Source organism: Lepeophtheirus salmonis, chromosome 14, assembly GCF_016086655.4.
Source record: "Lepeophtheirus salmonis chromosome 14, UVic_Lsal_1.4, whole genome shotgun sequence".
Taxonomy (NCBI): Eukaryota; Metazoa; Arthropoda; class Copepoda; order Siphonostomatoida; family Caligidae; genus Lepeophtheirus; species Lepeophtheirus salmonis.
The window spans coordinates 26,129,664-26,147,963 of record NC_052144.2 but is presented as its reverse complement, the minus strand read 5'-3'; the positions used below and the strand labels follow the sequence as shown (position 1 = coordinate 26,147,963).

At 30.5% G+C, this 18,300-nt stretch overlaps 1 long non-coding RNA gene across 50 annotated transcripts in view; it reads right to left on the bottom strand.

The window, feature by feature from the left end:
* Positions 1–556: 556 nt before the first annotated feature.
* The window catches only part of LOC121129277 (uncharacterized), a 66,961-nt gene continuing 49,217 nt past the window's right edge, over positions 557–18,300 (bottom strand). For all 50 annotated transcript variants that reach the window (XR_011783520.1, XR_011783514.1, XR_011783509.1 and 47 more), the window contains one exon: positions 557–1,294. This is a non-coding gene — a long non-coding RNA (uncharacterized lncRNA). The remainder of the gene's footprint in view (positions 1,295–18,300) is intronic.

Below are 18,300 nucleotides of genomic sequence, written 5' to 3'. Positions count from 1 at the left end.
AGAGAAGCTTACTACAACATTTAATGAATTTCTCAAGAGCAAAAAAAGTTTTTAATAAAACTTTTTAGGCAGCTCCCATTAATTTTACCAGGGGTAAGGTAAAGTTGCTTGCAAAATTTCCCGAATCTAAACGGCAGATTGTTTTTCATATAAGAATTGAAAGTGTGACTTTTACAGGAAAGAGAAAATTTTGACAAAGAAAAAAAAGCTTTTTTTGGACGTGTGTAGGAGTACCATCCTGCTGGAACACCATGTTCATGTCTGGGTAGTTGGTGTGGACTCATGGTAACAACTTATCTTCCGTTGTTTTCTTGCTAGCGTCCAAAAGTGGACGGACAGAAATTCGTTAGTCATGTTCAGATGGCAAATCACACAAACCTTCATTTATGTAGAAATAACGTAGTGAAAAGACTTTTCTACCGCACCCGGTATATAATAATATATTATTCAAATTTAATCTTTTTATAGCAAACGTTTGTGTCTGTTTCTATTTAACAAAAATGAATAAAGAAAATGAATAAATGAATAACAAGATCAAATATGGATCTTTTGAAATGGTTGGATATCAAAAAGTCTTTATTTGAGTAGTAATGGAATGGATTGATAAGGCATGTTGACTCAAATGTTTATCAACTTAAAAGTTTTATATACATACTTTGATATCGGATCCCACTTGTACATATTTGATATATTATTAAGAATACACTTTCTATAAGTTAGTCGAATACAAAATGACACAAGAAAAACCCCGGTTATATTACATATATTCGAATTTAAAAAGAGATTATAAATGCATTTTTTTCTAGTGTAAAAAGTTTTATAAAAATAATATAATAATGCAACAAAATATGATTTTTCGAATTTAATTTCTCTAATTAATCTTAATAACTACCTACATACTTAGCCTCATTGCTGATGTAAAATCATACTTCCCGGGCCAGCTCTTATTATTTATTCATCCCTATTATGCCATAGTAGAGGTGTTTAGATGCATATTTTACGATGGCCCGATGAACTATGCTGTAGAACACATGCTGTGGATTGCCAATAAAAATATTGCCCTAGTCGCCACCATGAGCACAAAGTACAAGAAGAGGATGGAGATTGCAGCGTTCCTTCGTGGGGGATTCTGCCAGAAAGTCAACTGAAAACAGACTTGGGCTTTTAGGAAGACGATTTACAATGTCTCCATGCGGTTGAAAGTCGAGGAGAATCCCAGAAACTCTATAGGAGCAGGCAGGAAACCCCTGGGTTCCATCCAGTTTTTACCACCACTTGGAACTCCCCATCAATTCTAAGGGTGGATAAATTGACAAAAAAAGGTTATTTGGATTTCAATAAATAATTACTAGTTAATAAAATATATTGGCAAAGGAACCTGCCTTGGATTTGAATACTTTGTGAGTTAAAAATGATAAATAATTACTCTTTACCAGGTATATCAGGACATACTTACCAATTGGGTTGTTTCAGATATAAAAAAAGTGTTTTAGACTATGTTGCATATGTGCAACTAAAAACATCCAAGTGTTAATTTACAAATTCTTCTAACAAATAAATGAACTGGAGATTAAACAGGAATATTAGGAGTATTCCTTGGAAATAAATGATAATTTCAATAGTATGGATTAAATTAATTTTTGATTTCCAGTTACATGTGTAGTGGGCGTTATTTCATTAGGTCTTAGGTTTGAGCCAAGATTTCTTACTTTAGCTTCTTCTAAAATATAAGCCATCCTACAATTTCATAGGATACTGACACTAGGCATATTAATAAATTTAATTGTAACAAATACAAATGTCAAATTTATTTTCAGTTTATGAATAATTTTCAGACACGAAGTATGCTGTATATACAATATATCTGTATGCATATACTAACCCTCCGGTAAAAATACTTACAAAACTACACTTATAACAATTGAAGTTGACAGAGATACCCATAAAAATAAATTTTGAAATAGTCAAAACTCTATTATTCATGTCTAAGGGAAAATTTAGTGTTTTATTGCATTGGTTTAAGGCCGGTATAAGGACCAAAGCTTATTTATTGTAAAATTTTGAACGATAATCTGGAAGAATACTGTCGTTTATCTTATCCAACGTCCTTCTAAGTCAGAAGTGTTTTAAATATGCTATATTTAAACCTGGTCGATGATTTTTTTAGGCTGTATATTTTTATCTTAACAAACTGACACCTTGGTTAATGATCAATCATGCCCTAAATTAGCCAAACCCCTTTATTAACTCTTCAGATCCCTTCAAGAAGGCAAAAGAAAATTATTATAATATTTATTATATAAATGAAAATCAAAGTAAATAACAAATTGGTTTTGAAAAATGAATTATTCATTACTTTATCTTCATTAAAATGAATAAAAAATCTAAATAAGCACCAAAAAATCGATTAAAGTGAAGGACCTAACTTAGAAACATTTTTCCCCTATTTCATCTTCAAGTGCTTTATATCGAGGCTGAAATTATAACTACTATTTCAATATTTAAAAAATACCTCCAAAAAAGGGCAATTTCAATTGATTTTTTGTCAATTTAGTTTTTAATATTTATTAAGAAATTTAAAAAAAAAATGTATAGTTTGCGTGAATATATATAACAATAATATTCCTGGGGACAAACTTGAATCGCTTATTAGTTTATAACTAACTATGTAAATAATAAGGGTGGATACTAATCAGTTATTTTGAATATGAAGCATCCATATACCTGGTTTAATCCCCTTAGATTTAAATTATTATTTATATATTGAGTTATAAGCAACTAAGCGGTTCCATCTCCCCCCGCAATATTATTTTAATCTATATTCACACAACCTTACAAGCTTATTTTTTGAAATTTCTTTATAAATATTTAAAACTAAATTTACCTTAATTCAATCAAAATCGACCTTTTTCATTTTTATTTTATATGTCTTTAAATTTTTAAGAACTTGTTATTAATTTATCGTATATTCATTGTATTAAATACATGTATTTGAGCGTAGTATTTTGTTGTTGTTTTTTCCTTGAAAAGTAGTGTCAAATTTTTCTGGATGAATAAAGAAAAAAAAAATCAAATTTAGGCATTTTAGGGATTTTTAGAACAAATTACTTTAACTTCGTTTTGATGGAATTTAATCAAGTTTTTTTAGAAGTTTGTTCATTTTATGTTATAAAATATTAAATTTGAACCCCCAAAATGTTGTCTTCTTTAATTATGAAGTCAGTGAAAATTTTCTATATTTAAATTTCAGGGTAGCCTTAATTAAAGTCGAGGTAGTACAACTACGTAATAGTGTTGGATTTCAGTCAAATGTTTTGAGTTCGTTCGAGTTCAAGTTTTTGAGTTTTGCATGAATTCGAGTTCGAGCCTTTGAGAATTTCGACCAATTTAATGTGTTTCCTCCTATTTATATATCAACTCATTTTTTTTTTTTTTTTTTTGTAAGAAAAATGCATCTCTATATACATAAATTTTTCTTTACTTCTGTGTTATACTACTAGTTTGAAAAATCATTACTCTTATGTTTCAAGTTTAAGTAAAGTTAAACTAAACTTGCTAAATCATCTTGTCTTGAATTACGTATTATTATAGATTTCTAATTGTTTATTTTAAAAAGTATTTGCCAATAGTTAGTGCACCAACAAAAGCATACCGAGTGTTGAATTAAAATCAGAACATTTTGAATTTTGAACTTCAAAATGATAAAATTTATTAATTAACTATAGAACTTTTAACAAAATTATTCTATAAGTAGAAGTACGCCTGAGCTCTATTAATCATTCATGTAGCCTCCCCTAGCAATAATTATGGATTTCACGTAACAGCGGAAGGCTCGCATCTGTCTCAGATTTAGGGTGCCTTAAGTGTCGAAAAAGAGTCCAAAAATAACTCATAAGTGGCTTGCAACAGAGGAGATGGGTTTCTTTAATTGCTGGTGTCAAAAGTGGCCTCTCCACACTCATAAGGCTCTTTCCAACTATTTTTTTAATAGTTCTCTCTACAGTCTGGTGTGAAACCCCAATACCAATAGCCTTCATGGACTTGAGGGGGATGGCCTGGGCTATTTTTGAAACTCTTCTGCGTCCAGTTTAGCCTTTTCCATTCGCGCACTCCAAGCACTTCTTCCTCTCCAAAGTTTCAGACTTGTTGACGGCGGAGACAATGATCCTGGAGACGCCCAACTGCTTGGAGTGCACAAATGGAAATTTGTAGATTATGTACAAGTATTATTTTCTCCTCTTGTATGTAAGCTAGAGGGCTCATGTTTGCTTTGTTTTGTAACTAATTGTTTATGCTTTAATATATCGAAATATCAAGTAATTTTAATTACTCACCCTTCAGTAACTATTGAATAAGAAAGTGTTCACATTTCATGGACCAGCTGGTAACTGGAAACACCTCTTTTACTGCCACAGCTAACCATGGGTCGTCTTTGCATGAAAAATATGCTTATCTAACTTTCATGTGACCAAATACTAAAAAACAGTTTTCTATTCTTAATCACTTGACGAATTCTATACTTCATATATGAATGAGTACCAACGTAAAGAACTTTACATTTACTTATAAACCATTTGATTTAACTACTTTATGTGAGAAAACCTTTTTCATATTAACTGATATCCAAGTCTTCAAGTTGCTATTTTCAAGGTTAAATATATAATGGATCTACTTTGCTCAATGGACAGTGTGCATCCTTCAAATTAAGACTTTGATTCGTTTATAAACCTATTTGCAAATCCTCAGCCTGTAACGCTGTTATTTTTGAGTCTCAATCTTGACATTATTTACTTTTTAAAAAAAAGAGAATTTATGGTATTCCAAGTAGTACTCATATTGCTGGTTTTATATTAACAATATATTCGACAATTTCTTAATTATATTTCTCAACACATGTAGAATTAAAATCGTTATTTTGATCAATGTAGTCAAATAACTTAATTTATTTGCTTCTGGGTTGAACTTATTACGTGTTATATGACCTTTAAGTCATCTGTTTATATAAAATACACTCCAAAGTTTACATTCATCTCTCAGTGAGAGGTATATGGGTTTCACATTATCTAGCCACATATTTTAAGGTTATAACTCAAAAAAGCTTGAAAATCACGGTTCTATTGGACATAAATAAGTTTTTTAACATGGGGCTGCCGTCTGATAATTTTGATCCAACCGTTATCATTTACTCATCTCTATTATGCAAATTTTGAGAAGTTAAGAATCATTGCTTTACAATTTTCCTATGAGCAATGTTGTAGAACATATAATTAGATGTCGATTGTTAAGAAAAATATTATCCTAGTCGCACCAGGAGCACACTGTACGAGAAGAAGATTGAGATAGCAACACTCTTCCACGTGAAATTGAGCACATTTTCCTCTAATAGTGATTTATATTTATACTATCCCAAACATTTTTGATGGACCCATTCAGATCCGTTTAGTAAATTGATACCCATTGCAAGATTATTTTTTTATTCGAATTGCCCAAAAATCACCAGAAGAGTTTGAGTAATGCTTGAATCCAAGACTTCGAACTTATATTGTGTAGATAGTGTTCATCTGTTTCATCAAAGATAAAGTACCTACATTTTTACAATATTCATTTAATACTATTATTTGTTTGTAAAAAGTTATTTTAAAGCCCTTGTTTATATTTCTATTATAAATACTTAATATGTTTTGTACAATTATTCTTTAGTTTATTTCCAAAAAACAAAACAAAAAAACTATTTTTTTTTTCTAAGTTGGTACGATTAATAAGCAGAAAGTTTACTCCAATTTATGACTTACTACAAAATTATACGAGTACTTACTTTCTACTCCTAACTCGTAAATTACTCTCACCAAAAACTTTGATCACAATTCCAAATAATAATAATAAATCCAAGAAGTTTATTTTAAAAAAGTATAGCCTAAGGAAAAGCATATTGAGATAGTTTCGAATAAAGTTATATCCAGAGGCAGTAACTTTAGATGTGAAAATAAGAAATGAACATTTACTTTAACATATATATATATGTATGTACAATATAAGGTATATTTCGTGAAACGAACTTAAATTTTTAAAGATAACCATGAATGGAGAGGAAGGGCATATATTATTCTCCTTCATTTCAATTTTGATATATAAAATGGAGGGGCTTCAAACGTGGATCAAAAGACAACTGTCAAAATTTAAAAACAATATGCTACTTCGTTTATGAATTCTTGTGCTAAGTGTGACGTCACTTTAGTTATTTTAAAAAATATGGATCAAAAATTTCCACTGCTTCTTGATGAGGAAAAATACTATTCAGGCTAAGCAATTGCTTTAAAAAATTTATTGGCGCTCTGCTCCATAAAACGTATTTAAAAAAATAATATTTAAAAGAAGCCAATTTGGAAGTAAACAACCATTTTTTTTTTTCAGTCCCATCTTCCTTCACTGACCTGCAATTTGGAAGTGGTTTTTTCCATGACCACACTCCCTTTTCAACTCTTATTTCCTTCTGCCTCATCCTCTTGCCAATTGTAAGTCTCTGCTTCTCCACTTCTGACTGGCTACTACTGGATATCCAATTCATTTCCATACCTTCAACTGTCATAGTGCTCTGACGTCAACAAATATCGTCTCTTGCTCTCTATTACTGACATTTCGGGCAACTTAATTTCTCACAAAGTGGTACTAGCTCCCTCTACTGGATTATCCTACATTAATTTCTTGAGTCACCAAACCTAGACCTGCAAACCTCATCACGAAACTTTCAGCCATTTTGAATTCATTTTGATTTTAATATTTTTTCATTGTTGTAATGCATGTGTTTTTCGCCGTCTTTTCCTTCAGATTCTAATTTATTAACGAACTTCCAAGACACTAGCTAAATCAACTATCATTACAAAATACTGAGGAAGTATTGCTACTTTTATTCTATATATAAATGTCCATTCTGGAGAAACATCATAATTAATCATTTGATTACAAATTTGTATATATATTTAGATTTCTGTTTCATGTTATAGATTTTTTGTCTTTCCTTGGATATATTTTTTTATTAGAATAAAGGTTCTTAGTATTAAATGGTTGTGACTGACTTAGACTGGGAAATTGTAAATATTATTTTTTGGCATTTGATGCTTGTGAAATTTCATTAAATATTATAATTAGATTTGTTCTTCATTTTAATACCCTCTCCAACGAATAAATACAATAAAATAATCATGGTGAATGAAAAAAATAAACTTAAATAATTTGCATTGATTTATTAGTTTTTACCGTTTATTTTAAGGCTTTATTTTTTATTTTTTAGAGATATGAAGAGTTTCAATCATTTAATTGTTATTATTCAAACAAAATATTACAAAAACTTCTGAAAAAAATAGAAACAAAAAGATAGAAGATTACAACTCTGATCTAATTTTTGAAACTTTTCTCAAAAAAATTTAATTTTTTGAGAAAAACTGTATATTTTGGGGGAAAAAATTCCAGAAAATTTAATGTTTTTAATTTTTTTATTTACTTCCAAAAAATTTAGCATTTAATTTTTGAAAGAAGTTAAATATTTTTTGTTAACAAAGGAAAAAGCTCACAAAAAGGTCAACATTTATCTAATTTTTTATTTTAGTGTGTGTACTATGTATGCTTTCTTATTTTCAGCGTGACTTGTTAATTCGATCGTCTGTTTTAGTTTGATATAAAAACTATGTTTGTAAAGTTTCAGTATGGAAAAGCTGTTGTTTACCTCTATAGCTATTTTGGAAATGACTTTTAATTAACCACATTCTCAATTTGTAAAGAGATTCAGAAGTTCCACAGTTATAAATTTCAAAAGTTTAAATAAACTTCCTTTTTTCATGTGATACTTAGGAATATAATCAATATTTTACATTTTGAAAAAGAAAAAAATTGTACCCTAACGAACTACTTCGGATACTCGAATGATCAGAAACACTGTACCAATGTTAACTTCGTCAGCTATTTTTAGTTTCGTTTTTGTCTTGTCTCGTCTCGTCTTCGTCCACAAAATCAAAAATCACACAATTATCCACAATACTTTTAGCTGAAAATGTAACTGAAGTTAAAATGACCATTGACCACTCTATTATAAATTTTATAAATGGATCGGGCATTTTGCACAATACCCGCTTTGATGGGAATTTTGTACATTGCCCACTCTGACGTGCATTTTACACATTGCCGGTAACACATACATACACATTACACAAACCCTTAATTATTAATTAAATTAAATACGCTTGAAGTAAAGTTTTGTGTTATGAGTTTGTTTTAAGACCATGGAGGAATGTTGCACTAACCATCAGCATCAGTAATTGCATTTCCTCCTCCTTGCACGCGTTTTTTTTTTTTTTTTTTAGGGGGGAGGGTTGTAATCGTAAGTATTAGATTTTGTTAGAGTTGCGTCAGTGGCGGCATAATATAATCTTCGTCAGACATCCATCATTGTTTCGTCGTAATTATCTTTCATTTCGTCTTTGTCAGATTTTTGTCTTCGTCTTGTTTTCGTCATGATTTTTGTTAGATTTTCTTCTTTGTCTCATCTTCGACATGAAAAAAAGTTTCGTTAACAAAATGATTTCGTCTCGTCAGGCTTGACGAAGTTAACACCTCCAAATCGAATAAAATAATTATCAGTTCTAAATTTTTTACAAGTGGCTAAATTAATTGAAACTACTGTTATGTAGAGTATCAAAATCAAATGTACACATAGTTGATCAACGAAGAATAAGGGAAACACTTTATGAAGTTAGGCAAGAAATATTAAATCAATTTCAAATATATATATACTACTAAAGGGTATCAAACATCCATGATGCAAATACCCTAACGAGTATTTTCAATGGTTGTCTAGTATATTTTATACATTATTAATTTATATTTGTTATATTTTTGGATTGATGTAGTTATATATAAATTCATTTCCCAGATGGCATCCATATTCATTATGAGTAAAGGTATACAATGTACATAACTATGTATTTAGAAACCCCCTTCCATACAATACAATGAATTTCGACTTATTTAGCTAATAACTTTCTTTTTAAAGTAAATCGCTCATTATTAACAATTTCTTAAAATATAAGAATTCGGCCATGATTAAGATTTATATGTTCAAGTTGGTTTATATTCAACTTTTAAGGTCATGGCGAAAGATAATACACAAAGTTGCTATGTCATTATAGTTTCAACTTTGCATGCCAATCATCATCAAAGACTGTTGAAATTGTATTTAATCATGTTCGTCTAAGAAATCCTTTAATACATCTCTGAAGTTCTTTTGGTTCGATACGATTAATCTTCTGATCACATCCGAATCTTCAAATCCATAATGGAATCATTCGGTTAGTTTTAGACGATTAATTACTTTTACAATTTGTTTGAATTTATTGAAAGGAAATATTAATATATTAAAATATAAGGATGTATCATTTACAAATCCTATAGTTCCTTCATTTTAGATACTAATTTATTGTATCAAAAATTTGTGGATGTTGCTTGTTGTAGGAAAGACTTTACTAAAGAGACGTCACTATTTGATGAATTTAGAGAAAAGGTACTCCTTCGAATGACAATGGAAGCAAAACTTAGTTGGCCGAAAATTAAAATTTATTTTTGTAGAGTGCTTAAAATATCCTCTTTTATCTGACAAGTAGGATAAAATTGAATTTGATTTTTTACGCCTCCCTGATATTATGTTCAATACATACAATTATACTCTCAATATTGTGAAAAATATTCTTATCACGTATCTGAAATTGGGATCGATAAATAAACAATAGGAACGAATAAATAAGTTTTATTTTTGAGATCCAAAAACAATAGAATCAAAGTTTATTTTTTTGAGTAGATAAAAACTTTCTTAGCAGAATTCTTTTACAATTCCTGAAGAAAAAAAAATAATATTTAAATTGCCCTCAAAGAACCTTAATTTATTAGGAAATTTGAATTAAATTTATTAACTACAAAAATCATTTTTTTTATTTATTTATAGGGGTAACAGTTATTATTCAATCATCTCTATTATGGAAATTTTGAGAGGTTAAAAGTCTTATTTTTAAAATGATCAATGTTGTAGAACACATTGCTAAGAAAAACAATGTCCTAGTCGCTACTTTGAGCACACAATGCGAGAAGAGGATTGCGATAAAATCACTCCTCCACGCAGAAATGTCCCAGAAGGCCGCCGGGGAGGAGACTGGGGCCTTGAAGAAGATGATTTATAATGACTCCATGCATGTATGACATTGTATATATCCTAATACAACTTTTATTAGCAGCAAAAAAGGTAAATGAGGCTAAAAACACACATTTATTTCAAATTCAAACTAATTTTCACAAATCCCAAATAAAACAACTATTAAAATCCTCAGAGATTGTATTGGAGTGTAAATTATTTATTGAAATAAAAGTTTCCTCAATAGCAATTTTCTACGAAAATATTAATTGAATAATAACTATAAGAGCATAAATATGTTATTTCTACGCTTTTGCACTGATTGAAAAGGACAGGGCTGTGTTTAAAGAGGAAACTTTTATTTTGTTTTACTGGAATTCAATTTAAGTTACCCATAAATTATTATCTACTTAGATATATTATTTCAATGCATATGGTTTTTACTTTTATTTATTTAGAAGTAAAACTTTTTTCTATTCATTAAATCCTTAATGAACCCCAATTTAAATATCTTTCATATCAAATGTATCTCCTAGGATTCTATTTTATATTTTTAAAGTTATCCATTTTAAAATAAGAAAATTATCTACTCATCGTGAATGGATCCCTGCTGGTTTCGATTATAGTACCTCATTCGCAAGGAAAGTCCACTCCTGTATGAGGTGTGATAGTTTTACTCGGATAAATTCCCACCTGTCATCCCTTGTGGAATTCGAACATCTCTTGAGGCGGATGATCAAGTTTGATGTATCTAACTTCGATTGCCTCAATTTTTCTATTACCGATCAAGACGTCATAGAATTAGCATTGAAATTGAAAAAAATTATGATAATAATGTTGACTATTTGCTCGTAACCCCCAATAAAAAATGGGAATCACTTTTAAAAATACCAAATGGAACAAAAATCCTTGGAAATGCATATTTTCTAAATAATTCTTTCTTTTTTTAATTATACATTGTATATATTTCATTAATATAGGCTATGATATTCCTCATCACTATGCGTTATAAATAAACTATAAGGGTCTAAATCAAACTAGATTTTTTCATCCTTTTCCTTCCTAAAAGTGGAAATATATCAAGTTTAGAACATGATAAAAAATCAATAGAAGTACTATAAAATTATAAAGAACTATTTTACATCAGTTTTATTAATCCACTTTAAATTTGGTTAAATAACTATAATTCCGGATATTGCAGAATTCAGATGACTCAAAAAACTGAGATCAGTTTTGGATTTTGCACTCATAGATAAATTCGAATATTTTCTTCAATTTATATGTCCCCCCCCCCTAATTTATTTTTTTGTTATTTACACATTGATAATTGTATTCATTGAACAATAGATTAGATGACTCAGATTTATAAAGTATTTAGATTTCTATAAATTGTATTTAGAGAAAATCTTGAAAGATTTTGTCCGTTAACGTTGAGTTTATTTATTAGCAAAAAAAAAAAATGTAACTTTTGCTATTTTTAATTCACTTCACTTTAATTCACGTTCAAAAATATAAAAGTAGGAAATCAATCATTGTGGAGTTAAATACTTTTTTGAGCCCACTTAAGTTTATCATCAATCACTCCGGTCAAAGAGTAATTTATGAGTGAACGATATTCATTCTTTTTTAAAACTATGATCCAAAACAGTGTGAAACTTTCTCTATTTTTATGAGTCAGTATTTAGACACAAAAGGACAAATTATAAGGATTTAAATTGTTTGACATTCCATGTAGGATCTACTAGTGAAAGCCACTCGAAACTCGTCTAGGAACTCATTCCCAAGGAAGGAGAAACAAGCAAGCGGGTATGTGTGTTCCCTTAAGCGAACGAATGGTTCTTATAAACAAACAAAAAATCGATTATCAAATAAAAAGTGATTTGTTCGAATAATTAATTAAATAACTTCACCAAATCTAATTAAATCAATGATTTTTCTTTGGCATGTAAAAATACTAAGGAGGATTCTTTACGTTTATGGATTTATATTAATTACGTTAGAGATTTGGGAGTTTTTAAACAATGAGACGTTTCGTGAAAGTAGCGTCTCAGATATGCGAAAGTTGTCTCTAATGTTTCTGACCTCAACGTGAAGTTGGCAGTATTCATAAATAAAAACCAGTCACATCTATATAGCATCCGCTGTAGTTACTCACCAAAGTTTCAACAATTTTGGACGCCCAGTTTGTAGGTAACAGTCGATTGAGCGAGTGAATCTGAGTGTTTTTGTGAAAATGCAAAAATCGAGTATTACAGTGTTGTTGTAGTTTAGACGTAATAAATCCGATTTTTGGGCCAGATTTATTTTTGTAGATGAAACTTGGATACGGCCGAAACAAAAATACACTCCAAACAGAGGACCGCAAATATGTTCGTCAAATAAAGGGACAATCGCCTTCGTGAATATTATTTTGCAGAGAAGGCGTAGAGTACTATTTGAAGGGGTTACAGAGGTGGGAGCATCGCTGGGAGAATTGTGGTGAGTTACAAGAAGAACATGAAGAGAAAAGCTATTCTTAAATTTTTAGCTAATGTATTTGCAAGTGAAAGACGGAGAGTAACAACGTGTGTTTGATCGGGAATGAAAAGAATACCTCCTTGTTAGTCTCGGAGTAGAATTAAGGATTGACATCGGAGTAATTGGACCCTATATCCCCTTGCTTATACAGAGTGGGATGTGTGTTTATTTCCTTCCTCCCCAGGTTGCTTGGAGCTGATCCAATAATACATCATGAAGCTCCTCTCCTCCCAAAAATTCTTCAAATTGTCAGGATAACCACGTTTATAATAGGTATCTTGTCTCAAAGTATTTTAGTAACAACTAAAAAGAGTTTAACGATTGTTCTAGCTCATATTTTATTCAATTCTAGTGATTATAATCTTACCCTTTTACTAAGATCATCCCATTTGAAGCAACTACTTTTACATTGGTACAAATAAATGGATTAATATTCAAATTGCATTTAAAAAAAACCTTCATATCAGGACAGTTTGAAAGTCTGCGTGAAGTTAGAGAGATGGCACTACTGGGGAGTATTGCTGTTACGTTTAGTTAGTAGCATCTCTTCTTGGAAGGATACACCCCAACTTGCAGCAAAATTGGTCAAAATCTTTCTGTTCAGCATTCATTTGAATCGAGGAAGTTGAGTGATTTTCCAAAAATGGACGAAAAAGAATATCGTGTGTGGATTAAACATTACTTTATCAAAGGCAGAACACCTCATGAGACTAAAAAGAAGCTTGATAAACATTATGGGGACGACTCTGACCCTCAATAAGAACAGTTTATAAGTGGTTTTAAAATTTTCGGAGAGAATCAGATTTCAGATTTAGGGTGCCTTAAGTGTCGAAAAAGAGTCCAAAAATAACTCATAAGTGGCTTGCAACAGAGGAGATGGGTTTCTTTAATTGCTGGTGTCAAAAGTGGCCTCTCCACACTCATAAGGCTCTTTCCAACTATTTTTTTAATAGTTCTCTCTACAGTCTGGTGTGAAACCCCAATACCAATAGCCTTCATGGACTTGAGGGGGATGGCCTGGGCTATTTTTGAAACTCTTCTGCGTCCAGTTTAGCCTTTTCCATTATCGGGATGGAAAATGACTTTTTTTGTGGGCCAATATTGGGTGTTTTTCTTGCATCACGGTTTTAAACGTTCTAATAACGATGAATAATGTGCACCTGTTTTTACATAGTTTACCCTTTTCCCGATAGTTGATCAAGATCCTCCATTGCGAATGCAAAAGACTGTCGCCATAATTTTTCTGCCGATTCTTATATTCAAAAGAATGCCAAACAGAATGAAACAGGCCAATCTGGCGCTGAAAGATGGTGTGGTTTCTTAACAAGGGATGTTACCAAATAAACATAGCTTCAATACTCCTCAGTAGTGCCATATCCTGGACTTTGCAATGACTTTTCAAACGACCCTCGTATATTAGGAAATTTAAATTAAATTTATCAACCACCAAAATCTAGTTACTTTTATTTATCCCCATGTGTATAAATATATTTACCCTAATATACATAGGGTAAATGAAGCCAAACACAAACTTATTTCAAATCGGAGCCTTTATTAACAAATTTCAAATGAGAAGAACTTTAAAAATCCTAAGACATTGTGCTGGAGTGTAACTAATTTAATAAAATAAAAGTTTTCTCTATTAGAATATTTGAACAATATTTGAAACTTAAGTTCTTCTTAAAAGTAATTAACTACAAAAATATTACTTGAATAATGGCTATAGAGGTATATATATGCTATTTTGTTCGCTTTTGCACTAATTAAAAACGACGAAACTGTGTTTCAAGAATAAATTTGTAATTTGTCTTACTGAAATTCAATTTAATTTAACTATAAATTACGAACTACATACTTACATTATTTCAATGGGTATTTTTTATTTATATTTTGTAAGATAATAAATATGAATATATGTATGTGTGTTTGTTCTTCCATCACGGTCAAACCAATGGATGGATTTTGCTGAAAATTTTTATGCAGCTTCTTATGGCTCTAAAAAGGGTTCTGCTAAAAATTTTTGGTGTTTAAGGGCATTGTGTCCTATAAATAGGAATTTTAAGCTCTTCACCTGTATAACCTATGGGCCAGTTTGTATTTTAGATAATAAAAGGGTTTTATATGCTCAGAGAAGCGGTGGTAGTAGAATTTAGCCTACCTCAGGGACCGGCAGCTGATATACACAACCCATAGACAGGGGTGTCTTCTAACATATTAGAGGAGTTCTCGGTGCTTAGAAACGCGGCGGCAGTGCAAAACTGCCTTAAAGTCCAGTATTTCACCTGTACAACGTGAGAGCAACGGTGCATTTTTGGATATTAGGAGGTTTCCCTGATGCTCAGGAAAAGGGGCGGTGCAGAAATTTAACTTGCCCTTGTCCAGCAGTTCACTTGCACAGCTGAGCTTGGTGTATTTGAAAAGTTTCTTGGTGCCTAGAATCAAGTGCGGTAGTAGAGTTTAAACTGTAAATTGACCCAACACTTCACCTGTACAACCTGAGAACTGGTGCGCATTTTGGGATATTAGGAGGTTTTCTTGATGCTCAGAGAAGAACCTGAGAGACTGCAAGGTCGGCGTCTGACTTAGAATAAAGTAATTACTTCCTCATTGCGAAAAATAAGAGTCCTTTCAATTAGTTAACTGATACTCATAAAACCAAGATGAGAATAATTCTTAAAATTAACGGTCTTTATTTTTTGTTTTATATTAAGCAAAATAAATCTTAATTAACTTTAATTTCTTAATGTCTCGGGCACCACAGGGCAAACCTAGAACAGCCTTTATATGAAATGCGAATGTCTGTGGGTGTATTTGGCAATCAGGCCCAAACCAATGCATGGATTTCGCCAAAAATTTTCAAATAAATCCTGAAGGTTCCAGAAATTGTTATGGTAACCATTTTTGGCCTACAAGGTCATGGAAGACTAAAAATAGCAATGTTCTGAAAAACGAGTTTTTTGACAAACAAACGGCTACATCATATAAAACAAAAAATAAAAACCTTAAAATTCTAAAAGCTATTCTCGCTACATGTTGGTATCTATCTTTGCACACTTTTTTAAAAGGAGATTATATGGTTTAGAGAATTAAAAAAAAGACAGGAGAATGAGACAAAGGAATTTTGAAAGTCATGGGAAATTTTAGCTATGGAGAGTTCAACTTGAATATTTTTTCTTCTCTAAACCTTATCATCCCTTTAAAAAAGTATGCAAAAGAGTTTAGAATTCATTTTAATTTCTAAATGCCCACACAGCGTGGGGCAAACCCTACTCTAGTATATATTAAACGTAGGTCCTAATATCTCTTTCATGCCTCAAAATGTACCCAATTCATCTAGATATTAAAGAAAATTTAATAGATAGGCTAGCCTTGAAATATCTTTGATTTAAATGTTATATGCTCTAAGTCAAGGTAATAAACTTTTTTTGTGTGTGTTTTCTGAACATTAAAAGTAGTTGTTTTTGCAGCCCAAAACAATTATTATTGTCGGAAAGTTTTATCCATGAAGAATATGGCTTAAATTATTTTTTTGTCTTTAACTAGTTCATAGCTTGACAAAAGAAAACTTGCAATGCTTCCTTTTAACTTTTTTTGTAAGCTGATCAAAATCCGGAATAAGTGGTTTCTCCGATTTTATTTAAACAGACGATACTAAATCCAAAATAAATCATGGAGGAGTATCATAATGAATGGAAATCATGCATTTCCTTGTGATTATGAGATATACTTTTTGCAATCCAATCTGGAGTAGAAAATTTAGGGGGGAAGGAGGGATCAATTACTTTTTGACCCCCTACAACTTTTTGAAAAGCATTGACAATAAAAAGTTGAGTAATTAGTGTGCATCAATAAAAAGGTGTCAAATATTTCTTTTTGTGAAAAGTAAAGATACAATTGTTTAAATTGTTCATTTTGATAAAAAAAAGTGTAGTTAACAAAACTTTTACTATTTTTTAATTTTTTTTTAAATTAACAATAAAACTAAACGGTATTAAATACACTAAAAATTTATTCATAATGTGTAAAAGTTTGCATTATGAAAAAATTTAATTCGAGGGCAATGAACATTTCAAAACAAATAGTTATCTTTACTACTAGTACCAAAATGTAGCTTATTGTCTTAGATTTAATTATCTTTGGGCTGTGATAAGCTAATGATGAGACCGACAGGCAGAAGGATACATTACATTTAAGCATTATTATTCCTTTCAACAAGTCAATTTGGGAGTACCCATAAAAATTTATAAGAACTTTTGATTGCAGTTTTATTTTACTAATTTATTTATTTTAATTTTATTACATATGATGCAAAACCAAGTAATATTTTTTTCTAAATCAGTAAAATTCAAAACTTTAAGGGGATTGAACTATCTCTAAATATTCATAAATATGATTCAAACATTGTCAATCATATATTTTTAATCAAAAGTTACGCTTTAAAACATCCTTATTTTAACTTTTTCAACGAAAAAATAAATAGTTGATGCCCTAATCAATATGTGATATCATTATTCCCTCCTCCAACTTTTCAATTGTTTTTGGCACCCAAAAGCACATATTTTAGGAGATATTTATATTGTAATAATCCACAAAAGGCTAAGAAGATCATTATAACTAAGGAAAGGTGATCTGTAGAATGTGAAGTTGTAAAAAGTAGGACATAACGATATGAAATAACAACCCTGAAAATTGAAAGAATTTTTAGGAAGAAAGCAACCAACATTTTATAGAATAACTACAATATCTTATGAACAGAAGGAAATAACTACAAACCTTACCCCGTTTCTAGCAAGAAGTACACCACTGATATAAACCCTCGATTTTACTCTAAGTCCAACACTAAGACTTACACTTCAAATTCTTCAACAAATCCTCAATTACTGAGCGAGATTTCTAAATTAAAACAATTTTTTATTAAAAATCCTCGACTGGGCTTTCTGTCAGAGATGTCAATAAAAAAGAAATTTGATTATGTTAGTGAGATTTATAATGAAAACCTTATTTTGGACTTCGAATCCCATGGGGGACGACGGGAGAAGAATTCGTCCGAGGAAAACTTCGTAAGAGAATAATGTGGACTCCTTCTTCGAGAATGAGATCCTATGATCGAAATAATATAGTGATCCATTCACGATGAGTAGATAATTTTACTATTTCAAAATGAGATCATTTCAAAAATACTAAAAATTAAAAAAAATTGAAGTTTGGTAAAAATAAGAAGAAGAAAAATGATTTTGGTTAAACATCAGTTTTTATGTTTCAAGTTTATATGCATACGAATTTCCATAGAACTGTCTACAAATTTAATTTTTATCAACGAATCTAATGTTTCATTGAAAATCAAGTTTTTTCAATCCTGGAAAATAAAAAACAAAAGTTTTATTTTCAAATATTTCTTTCTTCCCAATAACTTTTTTGATTTTCAATAAATTTAGAAAAGTCTTTATTTTTATAGTGGGTTTTTAAGACGCCGCTCACTTTTTGATCTAAAACTCAAACGCCTATCTAACCTCATTGAGCTCCAAAAACATTTTTTGTCTTTGGGTATCGAATAACCTCACTTCTTCGACCCCCAAGAAAATTGACAACCCCTTTTTAGCTTGACCCGGTTT